The following is a 16,222-nucleotide window of genomic DNA, read 5'->3' as shown; positions in this document are numbered from 1 at the left end:
GACCTCATCGATGACTTCCTCCTGGTCAGGTGGCCTGTAGTAGACCCCCACAACAGTGTCACCCATGTTACCCTGCCCTTTAATCCTTACCCATAGGCTCTCCACTTGCTCTTCATCCACCCCGAGGCAGAGCTCCATACGTTCTAGCTGCTCCCTCACATAAAGGGCAACTCCACCACCTCGCCTTCCTGGCCTGTCTTTCCTGAAAAGCACATAGCCATCCCTGACAGCATCCCAGTCATGTGAACTATCCCACCATGTCTCTGTCACTGCAAGGAGATCATGGCCCTGCGACCGCACACAGACCTCTAACTCTTCCTGCTTATTCCCCATGCTGCGTGCATTGGTATACAGGCATTTCAGAGAGCCGGTCAAGCATGCAGGCTCCCCAGAAGAGGTGCAAGAGGATCCTCCATAGCCATGTCCCATGCTGTCTCCCCTGGCTGTATGCACCTGCTGGAGGCATCCTGACTTGAGCGGTGTTTTACTGACTCTCCTGCCACTATACCACTCCCCTTCCCCCATCTTGCCTAGTTTAAAGCCCTCCTTACCAGGCTGGCCAATCTGTTGGCAAAGACACGTGTGCCCCGCTTGGTAAGGTGGATCCCATCGCTCCCCATCAGCTGTTGATCTTCAAACAGGGTCCCATGGTCATAGAAACCAATACGATGTTTTCTGTCCAGCTGTACAGCTATCACTTGCAACTCTGTTATTTTAGTTTTCTTTTTTCTATCTTAACAATGCAGTCTTGCATTTTTCATTTCTACACAGAACGCTTTTGCAATGGTTAAAGTGACAGACCAAGAAGATCACATTGCCCCTCTCTTTTGTCTCCTTTTGCTGACTGACCTCCAGTCATTTTTTTTTTTTTCTTCTTCATGAACTTCTCACTGATACCTGGTTTTATTCACTTTCTTGTATCTCATGGCTGGAAGGTGGATTCAGTTATGAGGTAGGGACTGTCCTTCTGCGTATGTGCAGCATGCTTTCAAAAGTTTTTGAGCCATGGCTGTTTAAGGTGCTGTATGGAAATACAAATAACAAGGCTATTGTCCCTTTTACTGGGAGAATATCTGAAAACAAAGCTCACAATCTTTGAGAAGATCTCAGGACAGTAAGTGGTGGTGAAGGGAGGACAACCCTCCCCCCCCACCCCCACCCGAAGTGCATTGCAAAATTACAACTTTCAGGATATGTGGGAAAGGAATTTGAAAGAGGGGGTGCCAACTGAGAAGGAGCCTTCCAGATTGATTTCTCAGCTGTGCAGTTCTTTCTTCTAGCTTCACACACCATCTTGCATCTTAAATTTGAGGTTGACTTGAGTGGGCTTGAGGTTAGAGAGAAATTTTTCACATGTTGTTCTTCGTCGACAGACAGAATGTAGCAAGGCTTTCTTATACAAATTAAAGCAATGTAAGATTACTTTGGAACTCCTCTTTCTCCTCTAGAGTTGCTTGCCTCTTTCCATTTTTACTCAGAGAGAACGTTTCCAGAGCACGTACTGGAATAAAGTCTGCTTTCTTTCTCTAATGCTTATCTGATTGCAAACACTGCTAATGTCCAAATGTTCAGTTTCATCTGGCAGCAGCAAAGTCAATTACTGTTTCCAGATCCAATATACTGGGCACTGCAAGATTAAAAGCATGTTGTCTTCAGAAATATGTTTTTACACATCAATCTAAACCTTTTCCCATCTTGCTTTTGCCCAACAGTAAAAATGGGAAAATCATCTTAAAGGTGTGAAATCCTTCTAATACCCTTAAAACAAGCACTAAATGCTTCTTGCTTTTGCATATGCATATACAGATAATGCAGAGAAGAAATCTTGAAGTGTTGACAGAGAAATTTAATCTTCCAAGTTGTTATGTCTTTCTCAAAACAATTATTTAGAGCACTTATGTGGTAGAATCTTTGTGATCTGCATGTCTGTGTATTGGGATCTGAGCACAAACTTCTCTTAGCAAGCTAGGGCATTTGTCAATAAGGGAAACAGATTTGGTTATTACCCTTGTAATTTGGACTTACTTCATTAACGCTATGGGGGAAATATATCCATGCCCCATTGTGACTTTATTTGAATTTGAGACTCAATTTAGGAGAGTTCCATTCTTTTTCAACTGTATTTTGCATCTGCGAGGTCTCATATTTGCTTCTCTCCTGAATGTTTGTTTTATTCTAGTACACTAACCATTTGGTGTGTCAGTTGCTCTGCTCTTGGTTATTAATACCTACCTATGTATTCAGTGAATTTTCATCCTTTTCACTTTAGGATATATTGTTTCTTTTAATCTCTTTTCTGAGACTAATCAGCTGCTAAGCTGACACAGCCATTTCTGATGCCAGCTCATTTGTATTTGCATAACTCTGAAAGAAAATCTAAGGAACGTTACTGTTTTGTGTTATCATCCAAAGTATATCTGATTTATTTATTTCCCTGATTTTTTTACTTGTCTCTGTTTATTACCATCTCTATGTGTGTGTGCATCTATAATAGATGAATCAGAAATACAATAAAATGTCATCTATCTCTGTTCTCAAACTGCCTCACTGGATAAAAATAACCTTGAGAGAAAGTTAAGTTAAACCACATCCTGTTGGTGTCAAGTACCATACCCTGCCATTCTCATTTTTGTGACTAGCTGATGACAGGATTTTCGTGAAAGTTCAGAAAATTAGGTTGATTTTTGAGGTTTTTTCCTCTGGAGGATTTTGCACCCTCTTGGCTTTGTTGTTTGGATTTTGTTTTGTTTTGTTTTTGTTTTTCTTCCCCACGCAGGCCGCCATGGCAGTTTGGATCCTTACAAAATACCTGTAGTAATCAATCACAGTCCATAGCTTTTGTAATTACAGAACAGGATCCCATGTAACTACAGAATAGCCTTATGGCTGCCTGTATTCTCTGGATTTCTGCTGTATAAAATCACCACTTTTCCTGTGGACTCATCTCTCTTTTAGTGACTACTGTGTTGAGCTTCCATAATCTGAATGCAGTGTAGGTGAACAATCGGTAGACTTAAACGTGCAACTAGGTCATTTGATCTTGATCCTGGCCAGAACTGTTTTCTATGCCATAAGTGATTGTTGAGCAGAATCTGCCAGATTACCAAAATAGATATTAGCTTTATGCTGTGCATTTGTTTCATGGCATCATGCTGGAAGATGTTACCAGGAAAGTGTTGTATTGTCAAACCTACTTATGATTAAGTATGCATAGATTTTTTTTTTTTGGGGGGGGGGGGGGGGGGGGGGAATACAAGGACATTTCAAATCTGCAAAAATTCATTGATGAGGTGAATTTGTGGAAGAACGATGCGTAAAAAAGACATAAACATTCAACATCTTGGAAAAAACAGGTATTAATCTAATGTCTCTATATTATCATTGATCACTGATGGATTTACAATCATACACTATCTATGTTTTCTGTAGAACAAATTTAAAAGTGCTTTAAAGCTTTACAAGAGGGCTGGGAAAATAGTTGGCTCAGAGAACTGACAATATGATAACAATCCTGTTACCTTTAACTTCTTAATTAAATCCTGCTGAGTTCTGGAAGTATGTGAGAGTGCTAGTCATTGGTACTTTCGGTTGCCTATTCTGCTTTTTCAGTTTGTTGTCCTCCGTGAGAGCTAAACTTACATGGAAAACATTAAAATGAGATTTGATGAATCAAAGCTCCAGCTTAGGTAAAGTTACTTAACTTCATGGACTTCAACGGAGTGATAGCCGAGCCTTTGACTTCAAGATGCCATATTCTCATTTTTGGATCTCTACTAAAAATAAACTCTGTTAAAAATTAATATCAAAGGCTTATACAATCTAACCATTCCTTTTTTTTTTTTCACTTGTGTTCCTCATGTCCAGGCTTGTAAGCCAAGCATTTAAGTGTCAGTTATTGCTAGAACCCCTAAATTTTAGGAAAGGAATTGGAGAAAGATGCGTTCTGTCATCAGTCTCAGATGCTACTTAATGTGCTGCTCGTTAAGTCTGTGTGATTGTTTTGTTTAGAACCCTGATTGAAATTGATAATGATTGAGCAGTGAGCTGGACTTGACTTTACTAGAAACAAAGTGTAAATAGGGGACAGACTATGAATATGAAAGAAGATCTATTTAAAAAGAGGTTCCTTAAGTCAAAAAGGAGCCTCATAAAAGCTACTTTCTACAAATTGGGGGCTGCAGTGCCATCTCACGTGATGATGGTTTCCAGCAGCTATCCAGGGAGTTACTTTTAAAAAGTAACTTCCCAACAAACGGTCTTTCTGAGCAGGTCTCTAAGCCAGAGCTCTCTAGCTAGCAGTCTGTATCTCTGTTACAGAAGAATGAGGTCAAAGAATCATGATAGCCATTACTGATATGTGGAATATGTCATAACTCTTCTGAGGGAGACCTTATGCCAAGTATCCGTGATTGTTATTGTTCCTTTCAACTGATTGTGCTACATAAAGTATCTGTAAATTCCAGAAGGCTTTTTGCCTGAACAGAAGTTGCCTAGCGTAGCCACAGCTTTTCCCTAGTAGTGTAACTGCACATGATGTGTTACAGACTGAAGAACTATTCTGAAATTAATTAGGAATGGATTATTGAAATTACAGTGAGTGAACACATGGAGGAAGGGAGAAACTACCCTAGCAAATAGCAAAACATTAATAAAAAGGTATTAAACTTGGTCCTGTCATTCGGTGCTTGATTTTATCAACAGGAACATAGGAACATTGCTCCCTAAGTGTCATTTCTTTGTCTTTAATCCAGTCATGAATGTTGTCTCACTTTAGATGTGATTTAACAAGGTTGAGGAAGGGACTCGACATGCAACTGCCATTTCATAATACAGTTTAACAGTAAATGTAATGCTGTTCTTGGCCCGTGTGAGTTTTTTTTCCTCAGTTACGCTAACGTAAATCTGGAGGAGCTGAACGGGCTTCTGCGGTGTTGTTGATGGTTTTCAATTGTTAGATTGCCTATGAAATGTAGCCAGAGAGTTGAGATGATATGCTCCTGTGGGACTCAGTATTTCTGAGCAGATTTATATCTTGCATAAATATGAAATCAGAATTTATATCAGTGCAAGCCTGTTTATTGTATTTTGTTTGCAAGCTCTTTTAGTATCCAAGGTGATTATATAGAGCACAGGTACATGCAGATATATATGCTACAATTCTTTTTAGTAATGAGAGACATTCATTGTGCTTTTAAGATCAGAAAGGATTGGTGTACTATTTAAATCTGGCTACCTGCATTAGATAGGTCATGGAGTTTTCACCAAGGCTTTCCTTTATTTGATTCAATAACATGGGGTGGAACTACAGAATATCTCCTAGAAAGCTGGAATTTAAATACTCTCAGATGAAAATGGAATGAAAGGAAGGAAAGAGGGAACTTAAAATATTCCAAAGCTTGTTTCTTTGAACTGGAATTAAAAATCTGGTGTCAATATAGGCTTTTAATCAAATTAGCTTCACACTTGGATGGGAATTTCTTATTGTATCCTTCAAGGGTGTAAATATTTTCATGGATTTTACTTCATGCTGTTGTGTATAGCATAATAGGATGAACGTGACTGCTATTTTGAAGCATGTACAAAGCAGTGTGAGAAAGACGGCAGGCTCTGCCCCAGGGAACTCCCGGGCTGCTGGAAAGGCAGCGCCCACAGGCACGTGCGTCAAGCAAGCAGAGTAGCGGTGCTCTGGGACTGCGCGCTCTGAATAAAACAAGGCAGCTGGGATCTCCCAAATACATTTCAGGAAAGAAAAAATACAACTGTGACTTGTCTAACCATTTTCAGAAGCTCTGAGTTTCTGTTGGTCAGGGATAGTCGTGCTCATACATCTTTCTGTTGCATTGCTGCTTTGTTTTAGGATTTTATAAGCTGATCAGCACAGACCAGAGGATTTGGAAACGATATGTTTTGTTGCTCCTGGGAGGTGGAAGGACACGTGCAGGGTAAATACCAAATGTACTAAGGCAGCAGGTAGTAGGAAGTATTTTGTGAACAAATAAATATATGAGAGAAGAAAGAACAGGAAGAATACTATAAATGCTATATTTTAGCATAATGCTATTGAATGTGCTCTGTTTTCACTCTGAGTTTTGTTTTCCCTCCGTTGAAATACTGTATGGTGAGCTTTTGACTTTCCTGAGATGCTCTTGGCCTTAGAACTGCAGCAAGAGAAGATGGAGAAGGGGGAAGCAAAGGTGGTAGACTCCAAGCCATTTTTGTCCCCATCTGGTATGGGAGCTTATTTGGCCAATGGCATATGTTAAATTAGGCTAGTTTAAAAAATATTACAAGAATGCTCCCAATAGGTGGGTGTTAATGAAAGTCTATGGTTACTTCAAAAAGTGCATCACCTACCGTGAAGGTGTACTGCAGAACCGCTTAAATTTAAGGATTCTCTCACCAACAAGGGGAAACAGGTATGTCGGCTTGGTAGCTGCCAGAGCGGAGCTGTCAGGATACCTGTCTTGGTGAGTGTTAGGATTGTGGAAAGAGTATAGCCCAGCATGAGTGTCCTACTTGTGCTATTGTTAACCTCAGTTTTGTTCTTACAGTCGTATTCTGTGGAAATAAATTTTAGGGTACCTTGGACTCGCTTGAGGGTTTTTATTTTCTTGGGTTTTTTTTCCCCAGTCATGGCTCCCAGCAGTTTATTCCATGTGTTTGCTGCTTTTGTACAGAATGGCTCTAAATTTCTCCAGATCCTATCTATAGTTAATTTCCTAGCTTTAAATGATGTCTCTTGACCTTATGGGTGCTTTCACTAAGTAAACCTTGTTGCCATCAGTGCAATGTAATTTTAAAAGTTTCTTTGAAAATCACTATACAAGCTTTAATTTTAAGATCGTAAGGCAGTGCAGTGTATTAAAAACAGAAACTGTATATTTATATTCTTCAGTCACTTCTATTACAAGTGACCTCTAACATATTATTCAGCAGCTACTTTTCTAAGTTAAAAGTAAGTCACTTGCAAGCCATTCATATGTTCCATCTTTAAGACAGTAAATGGCACCGGGGAGTCTATTGTTAGAGCTAATAAGATTAATAAGTGCGTGCTTAGAGTTAGCAATTTTGGCTTGCTTATGCACATTCCCTCCTGGAAAGCGTATGTAATTGTAGATTTAGGATTGTCTCATCTTCTCTGGATCTTTTTGTAACCTTGAGATAAAAGTTTTTGACTTCCATAGCTCAAGCACAAGTTGAGCACAAGACCAAGTTACAAACCTGAGACTTTGGCCTAATTTAGGTTTGCTTCATATCTTTTGTAGAGCAGTTGTCATCTGAAGCGCTAAACCATTTCTTAAATGAAGTGCTAAAACATTTGTTATGGAAAAGACTTCCTGTGTCTCCATCCAATGCTCTGCCATTTTTTGCAGTCACGTTGTGTAATCCTGCAGTATGCCCATCATGTTCCATCTTAAAAGGGGTTCAGCTGTTCATGCCATTTGTTTCTATTAGAAGCTTGATCAAAACCTCTGGTGGTTAATCTGCCTAATTTTTGACCTAAATGTGATCACAGTCAGTTTATACCCCTTGGAATTTGAACCAGTCCTGTGATTTATCTCAAGTGGTTCTTTCTCATCCATGGTGAGGAAATGGAAAACCAGTCTTTGAATAATTGTACCCCATGACTACCCACTAGCTGGCTGCTTCTCTTCTCAGTGCTCTCTATTTCTGAATCTTGTTTCGCTGGTAACACCGACCCTGTAATTCCCCTACTAATCCTTATCCCCTCACATTTAACTAAGAATTTCCCATAAATTCTGATACTTCATTGAAGTCCACAGAGATTACATCTGCTGTATTTCTTACATCTGGAAAATTATGCATCTCAAAATAGAAAAGCATTAGCCCTTACTAAATTTAAATTGCATTTTATTCCATGTTCCGCTTAGCACTATGGCTTTAATTATTCTTTTCTTCAGATTACTGCAGAATTTATGCTAAAGCCTTACATACTGGTGAGTCTATACAACACACTTCTTCTATTGCTGTTCTCCATCTATATGACCACCTAGGAAAGCTTATATCTTCTGACTAGCTCTTCTGTACAGTCTGTATTGCTTAACAAAACCAGACCTGAAGTGTCTTGTTGAGTCATATACGGTAATATCTTGGCCTGTCTGCAAGCAGCATTTGTTCGCTTTACTTCTGTTAAGTTAGTTAGTGTCTTTACAATGATGCAGTACCTAACCCCTCAAACTTCATGCTTTGTGGTCTAGATCTGCTGCAGCAAAATCTTTACCATCGCTGTCCCTCAAACTGATATAACCCCATTTTATCCAAACTGTCCTTTCTTGTTTCTTCATGATTTACCACATTGTTGGGCAGAACTATATTTCCATCTTTACATTTAGCTCTCTGTTTTTTGAATAATATTGATATTTTAACGGATTGCTATTTCTAGTATTATATAATAGTGTTTTCTGCATCCTGAGAATTCATGAAATAATAGTCTCTGTTCTTCTTTCCTTCCATATGATGAAGAGACAAGTCATATACCAAATAATTCTTTTTCATTGGAATCAAATTAGTCCAAACATTTCAGCTTCTGGTGCTATGATATAAAGTCCCTTTGTATGATTTCCCCAAAGTATATGGGCAAATTTACATACAGCTGTGTGCGTCCTATGATTTTTGTGTGGAACAGGGTGAGATAGGGATCCATTACATTTCCAAAGTTAATTCAGCGATATGGAAAATTTGAGTCCTCCTCAAACATACCTGCTCAGAATAGTTGCTGTGCAAGAGCTTTTTCCTGTAAGACACAGTTTCTAAAACATGCCTTTAAAAAAAAAACAAAAAACAAATAAGCTTGCCCAGAATATGCCCTATCTCAGCCACTCCTGCTCGGTTACTGGAAAAAGAGAAGGTGCATGCAGAAATGTTTAGGACTTCGAACATATGCAGGCTAAGATGCATTTAACTAATTATAAAGTATGCTGAAACATTATTTAAAAGAATTTGGATGATAATTTCCTTTTGATGGCAAGCCTACAGTTAACGTGGTATTTGCACCTAAATATTTTGAATCAGTCTTTTAGATTCTGAGGGTAAATAATAACTACTGAAATGCTGCAAAAATTAATGCAAAAAATCTGTTATTGAAATGACTGAGCCTCATATAATTGCAAGGGTGCTTGTGTTCTTGGTGAATGATAATTACTGCAAGGCATGGACCCTAGCAGACAATAAAGGTCTGCATTTCTTCTGCATTAGGTAGTACTAGTTGAAGGAGTAGGAGAAGATCCCGAAAATAAATGACTGCTTTTTACCAAGGCCAAAAGAATTATTTTTCTTTACTATTGACATGCACAAAGCTTCCAGTCTTGCAGAGTATATAGAAACAAGAGAAACATTTGACCTTTGCCTGAAAACACAGGAAAACTCAGGTCTCATCTGAGTTGTTGCACAGTTAGAATCTCGTGTCATTCGTAAGAAATGCAAGGAACCTAACTAAGGTTTCAACATGTTATTTATTAATTGATTATGTTTAAAACAGAGTTATGATTAATATAAGTCATTGAATTAAAAGATGAACTCTTATTTCTCAGACACCTGATGGCATCAACAAGAAATTTTAATAATAAGTTAAATAAAGTTCAATGAAATATGAAAGAATCTCTCATAGATTTTGAAGGAAAATCATTTTGTACTGGACTCTAAATAATGCATAGGAGGGTTGGTCATTTTTGTTACCCGCTTAGGAAGATTAAAACCCAAGTACTTCTTTTTGAGTCTCAGGATCCTTGTGACTGAAGAATGATCAGAAACATATGCTTGGCTTTAATTTAGAAATGCAGAGCCAAGTCTAAATTCTCAGTTTTCTCCTCTATCGAGCTCTACAGTGCAGAGAAAAAAAGGAAAATGTATGCCAGAGCTCCTAAATTTGTGCATTTATTGGCTACCGTTTCAGAGCACTTTTCCAGTTGTTCTGCCATTTCCCGTCTGAAGCAAAGAGATTTACTTTGGGACTGGGGATTCCATCTTGCAGCATTGTCATGGTGTTCTGCCGAACTGCATGAGTCTGTGTCCCTGCTGGAATTTTCCCCTAAAAACCTTGTCAATCTGCCTGAGACATGCATAGAATTTAAAACCCAGTGGATAAAAGGTTGCAGAATCTAATCAGTCATCTAATTAGCAATGAACAGCGTTCATTTAAAAAACATGTTCTGATGATCTGGTTCACTTCTGCTCTCAAATATCAGAGAATGGTTATAAAAGAAACCCTCAGAAACGATGGCTACTGCTACTCAAGTTAAATATCTTTTTCAGTTTGTTTGGGTCTTTTTGTAACGAGAAAAACACAAATAAGACAAATGGATACAATTGATTGCCCTGTAGAATACTGTTTTCCTTTTAAAATGGATCCAGAAATAACAGGGAGAACAATCTGATAGTTAACCTCTTGAATCCTGATGATTTACTGAGGACAGAAACGTACATTTAAATAGCTAGGTGTCAAACTTGAAAAGATGGGAAATGTTGTTGAGAGGGTACCTATTACGGATGTAAGAAAGATATACATCAAGGCTCTTTTCTTACGTGGAAAGTAAATGCAGGTCGGCATATAAAAATGTCCTTAGCTCATTAATTATTTAAGAGGCTGATGTCTTGTCATGCTCTTACTTTTTATCTGTCAGGCTTGCCATGAGGAATTAAATGAGCAGCAAAAGTGTGTATCCCACCAAATTTTTTTCTATAGCCTTTTACATACTTCAGTTTAATAATGAAAAGTTGTTAAAAGAAGCTTCTATCCTAAGAGAAAATGATCTGGAAAAGAGGAGGTCAGTAGAAATACAGTGCTTTCCCCTTTCAGGTGGAGAGAACTGATGAGCTGACTCAAGTTTGTAAATTCAGTGACAGAGGAGAATTAGTATGGCAGGCAAAATAATCCTTGTTTACTTAGTAAGCAAAGACTTAACTGGTAGTAGAGTATAAAAAGCGTATAATAGTGATAGTAGAGTATTTACCAGCTGATTCAGTTACTTCCCTAATGGAATGTTGTATTCATTGAAAAAAATTAGAGGATTCGGATGTTTTTCTCCTTACCTAGCTTGGGAATATAGTACCTTGCTCAAGTAGCAAGCCTCATCTTCTAGCACTTATTTCAATAGCTGGAGCTGAGAAAAAAGAATAGATGGTTTATCAGGAAAAAATCAGGTCCTCCCCTTTTCCCAGGAAGTAGTTAGAATTAATATGTATAACAAGAAAACACATCATGAATTACACTATAATCTTTTAAAATTCCTTTTTTCGATATATTGTGAATTGTAACGTGTGGCTGAGGAAGAGGTGGAGCAATTTTGAAGGTTTCTGTGCAGCAGGTTCCAATCTCTGTTAGTATCTTTGCAGCCTGTAATGTTATACATGGAAATTTGCTATTCTTATAACCAATATTATGTTTATTTAGGTCTATTGCATGGTGTTTAACAAGCAACAGTTTTCCATCGTGCTTTCCCGATTAGTTATTTGTACTTTCTCTCAGCCTGTTAGTATGTTGGGTTAACTCACAGTGAACAAACAACATCAGGAATCTATTCAAATGGCTTACTGATAAGGCTTGATTTGTCTGGAATATTTCGGGTATCCCAGAGTGCAATTAGAGCGTTCCCAATTAGCTGTAATCACAGATAGCTTAAAAGATATACTACCAGTAAGCAGTCATGGCAAACAAGTATGCCGGACTAAAGTATGTTTTTATAATTGTGTGCTTAAAGCTAAATCCATGTTTATCCACCCGTGATAAACAATCTGTCTTTTTTTTGAAGTACAAGGGCTGTGTACTCAGCATATTCCTCTGGGGTCATCCATTAACAATGCAGCTAGAAGGTAGTAGGTATGTAGTGCTTTTGAGCAAGGTTACTGTATCTCTATTTCAGGAAACACAAGACAGAGTGAAACAATACAAATAGAGATGATCTTACTTTAAACATGGTATCTGTCATCATGCTGCATTAGTAAAACAACTAGAAAGAGAAAATGTCAGAGTCGTGTTGCTTTGCAGTTGCGTATTCAGCTAGTGGTGGTCTGGTAGCGTTTGACTGTGAAAGTTTTTCAAATCTAGTGATTTCAAAATCACTTCCCCCCTCCTTTTGGGGAAAAATATTTGTCACTTTGCTGTTCTGTAATTTCCTTGCTGTTCTGTTCTTTCTTTTCTTTTCAAAAATTGATTTTACTTTACTGGTAGGTCACTCTAACCGTTCAGCACAAATACCGGCCATTTAGAACTCAGTTATGATGCTCTGTAGCCACCGTTTCCTTGTGTAATAAGCTTCTTGAGCCTTTAAATAATTATGCACATTTATGAGAACGTTCCAAATGTGTATATCCCGCAGAGTGTAAGGAGTGAGTGAGGTAATACAGACATCGCTTTTCAAATCCAGTGGTAGAAAGAGTGGTGTCCTTTAGCTGTCGTTGAGTTCTAGATAACTCATTCTTTAGCAGAGTTCGATGAACTGTGTATGTGCAATATACAATTTACTGTTACGAAGGGCAGAATCCTTACGAGGTTTACCAGTTACTAAGTTTCAGCAGTGACATCCACAGCTGGGCCTGCTAGGAAAGACTGAAAGTGCTTCTAGAATGCCTGCCTGATTCATTGACTCAGTGATGAATGGGCATCTTTTTAATAAACCAGTGGATTTAATTAAGAGTAAAACCACCCTGTTCTTTGTATATTCACTCCATAAAAACTGAGAGCTGTCTTAGTTTATCCAGTTGTTGTGTTATTTCAGTGTAATTTTTCAAAATCCATGACAGTTTGTATTTAGTCTTCTACTATAAAAATGAACTATTTTTTTTAAGTAACAAGGTCTGAATAGTACATAGTTTTATTCCAGTCTTTGCCTGTAGATTCTCTGTCTTGTGCAACCAAGATTCATCCAGAGTCACTTGATTCTCCAGTCTTCCAGTCACATCAGGAATGAAGGAATGGTAGTGTAAAATTTATTCTTTCATTACTGTGGCAGGAAAGCTGTAGCTGAGCAAGAGTGACAATAGCACTAGTAAAAGCAGTTACCTTTTTATTTAAACGTTAAGTGATAAGCTCTAGATGCCCTTGAAACTAAATACTGAGGTTGGCATAAAAAACTTACATTTACTAAGTGCCTATCAGTGGGTAAAGACAGTGCATGAGGGCAAAGTTTGCTTGCAAAATCTATTGTTGGTAGTAGAAGATCAAATTAAAATAGTTTCTTTTTGCTTTACGTTTGTATTTGGGAGCACAAGAGTCTTGCTTTACTTGTACAAGAGAGGATGGGTTTGAGAGGGAAGAGGAGAGGGAATCTATCAAAGATAGATTGATAACGTTAGTTCTTACACTCCTCTCTAGCAGTTGAGTTTTGCAGCTTACAGGATGTGTTTAGTGAAGAGCAGGTGGCTTTTTTTAAGGGGGATGATTTTTCAGGCTTGTTCAGGCGTATCCGGTTTATGGCAACTTACCTGCTTTAAATTAGCCACAGCAGCATCTGCCAGACCTCAGATTGCTAGGTTGCACAACAGAGGCATAGAAATGGCTTGTACAGTTGACACAATCCCATTTAGACCATGTTATGCTCACAGATAGGCCTGGGGTATGGTATTTGAACTTGATGCAGGTGCCACAGGGAACAGTTTATATGGAAATCTGTTTTCCAGTTGCTGTGTGTGGAAAGGTTGAAAGGGCGTTATAGTGTAACAAGTCTATAGCACTGTTTTAACACTTACCGTTTGGGGGCTGCAGAGAGCTTTTAAAAATTGGCACAACAATGAATTCTGTATTGCCAGTTTTGCATCTTCTGTAGGATGTTAATGATCGAGTTAAATTGGAAAAAAGGAAGCAAGCACAGCGGAAAGTTGTTTCTTCCTTGCTCCCATGCTTCCCTTTTTGGCTTAAGCTATTACCTGTTTTTCGCCTCATTTTATTCTTTCCTTTACTCGTTTTCCTTTTCTGAACTTGAAAACCAATACAATTGTTTCTATGACACTTTGCTTGCAGTTTTCTTTCCCTCTCTTGTTCTCTGCCATTCTTGATCATCACACGTTCTGTTTCCTCGTACTGTGAAACCACCAGCCTATGTACATGTTCTCTGTTTGCCCCCACCACCCGCTCCTCTCACCACTGTATCCCCATTCTCCTGTCTTCTCACTGCTACATGCTTCTCTCAGGGTCTCACTCTCTTTGCCTGTCTCATCTCCAGATACATATCCCTCTCTGTTTCCCCATCCAGGATGTCTTCTTTTTCCTTTAAAGGGCTGCTCTCCCTGCGTTCGTTCTACTTTGAACACTGTTTTGCTCTGAGGCGATTCCCTGCTGCATGTCCTGCTGCGCAAGCTAGCTGCTTTCTTAGACTGGTTTTGTGACTCGCATTGGTCTGCGCTGGTCAGGATGGGATTCAGAGACACGCAGGAAGTTGTTGGTGCTGGCTGTATCAGGAGAGTACCAAATACTGTTCCCTGACAGAGACAGGGCAGAATCGTGGTGAGCGGTTTCTGCTGCTGCTAGAGACTCTCTAGAAGAAATTGCTGTGATCTGCTTTCACCCACTCACTACTATATGGGCTGCAATACTTAGACAGGGTAGGAGTAATTTCTCCTAACCACAGCCTGTTGCTATTATAGCTGTCTATATAAAGCTTCCTTGGTGGTCAGAGGAGACCGAAAGGTAGTCAGGAGTACTGAAAAGTACTCTCAGAGCATGTTTCACCTAACACCTGTCAGATGTTTTTAGAATGAGGTGAATCACGCTCTAGAATTGCCTGTTTCTCTCTGTTATCTACAAAGAGAAGATTATCTCAGAAGTAAATGCCAGCATTTGAGCAAAAGAGTTGCACTCACTGTTTTTGTACAGACTCAGACAGAAAGAAGGAAATTGTATCTTGAGGCAGACAAATAGTTTGATGATTGAGGAAAAGTTTTCAGCGCTTGGGTTAGCATCACAGGCTGTTCAACAAATGGGGAGATAAAGCCAAGGTAGAGCAAAGCCGTTTGTGCTAATGAGACATCTGATGAGTCTGCTGATAGGGGTGAATCACACAAAGTCTTGTGTTTTAACAAGAGGTAATGTAAATATTGTGGGGGTAAAAACAGCTAGAGGCGTTCTAACACTTCATATCTCAGCTCACAGTCTTACTCTGCAATAGCACATCTTTCTGACTACCTTGCTGGAGCAATACAGAAAGGGAAGCATGTTAATTCACAGTTTTAGGAGTCTTTAGCTTTAAAAGGACTGTAGTGGGTTGGTTTTGTTTTTGTTTTTCTGCAACATCCGGTAGACCTAATAAGTGATTAAGATGATCCTTAGGTTGCAAGATGGGGTTTAGAGTTTACCATGACCATCTTGACCCTCAAGTCTGTATTCATGCACTAAAACGTCCGTTCACCTCTTCAAGCTCCACTGTGGAGTTTTGCTCCCCTTCTTGCTGTGTGTTTATTTTTTGCCCAATATAATTTCCCTTGAGCCGGCATTGTTTACTTTCCACTCTTCTCTTTGTCTTTGTCGAGAACTAATTCCCTCAATGAAGCTTCCTTTAGATTAGCTTGGGGAGAAAATTTACCTCAAAAGAGCCCAGCTAACTTCGAGGAAATTCCATTGATGCTCGTGGAGGTTTTAACTGATCTGTTATAATATATTGTGCTGATAGCTGTCATCTTACATGCTTTGGGCCATATTCTTCCCTATTGTATAACCTCTCCCTTTAACTCAATTAAAAGGTTAAAAATTGGTTAGTTCCATGACTAAAATAGGCTGGAAAAATAAAGCCTTTAAAAATCAGTAGGACAACCAATTTGAAAATGATGCCATATGCTGAATTCCTTCTAGTACTCAGCAAAACAGTTTATCAGTCTTTGCTGGGAAACTGCAGGCATTTCCATCATATGCTTGGATCATGTTTTACAAATATGAAGAAAGCACTGAAAGCTTGTCCAGTTTTTCCAAAAATATCAGTATACCTAGTAAGATAATAGCTCTTCCTGCAAAGTTTGCCTTATATTCTTAGACTGTCATGGCTACAATAACATCATTGCTCTAACAATCACTATAAGGGGTATGACATGTTCATTTTATTGTAGGAACATTACTTGAAATAGCGATGCAGCTTTTTTTTTTTTTTTTTTAAACTCATGTATAAATTTTTGAAATGGAACCAGAACAGCAATTTGGATTATTGTGCTGTTTAGCACTGCAGTAGTATTTGAGTAAATAGAAATTATTTCACATTATTGTAGTGTATTGTCCATTTCT

At 38.6% G+C, this 16,222-nt stretch overlaps 1 protein-coding gene across 3 annotated transcripts in view; it reads left to right on the top strand.

Annotated features, from left to right (window-relative positions):
* LOC104150975 (calcium/calmodulin-dependent protein kinase type IV) overlaps positions 1–16,222 on the top strand; it is a 174,004-nt gene that overhangs the window by 42,285 nt on the left and 115,497 nt on the right. The gene's annotated exons all lie outside the window — the stretch shown is intronic.

Source organism: Struthio camelus, chromosome Z, assembly GCF_040807025.1.
Source record: "Struthio camelus isolate bStrCam1 chromosome Z, bStrCam1.hap1, whole genome shotgun sequence".
NCBI classification, from domain to species: domain Eukaryota; kingdom Metazoa; phylum Chordata; class Aves; order Struthioniformes; family Struthionidae; genus Struthio; species Struthio camelus.
Note: the sequence above shows the minus strand (reverse complement) of the source record. Positions and strands in the feature narration are given on the sequence as shown.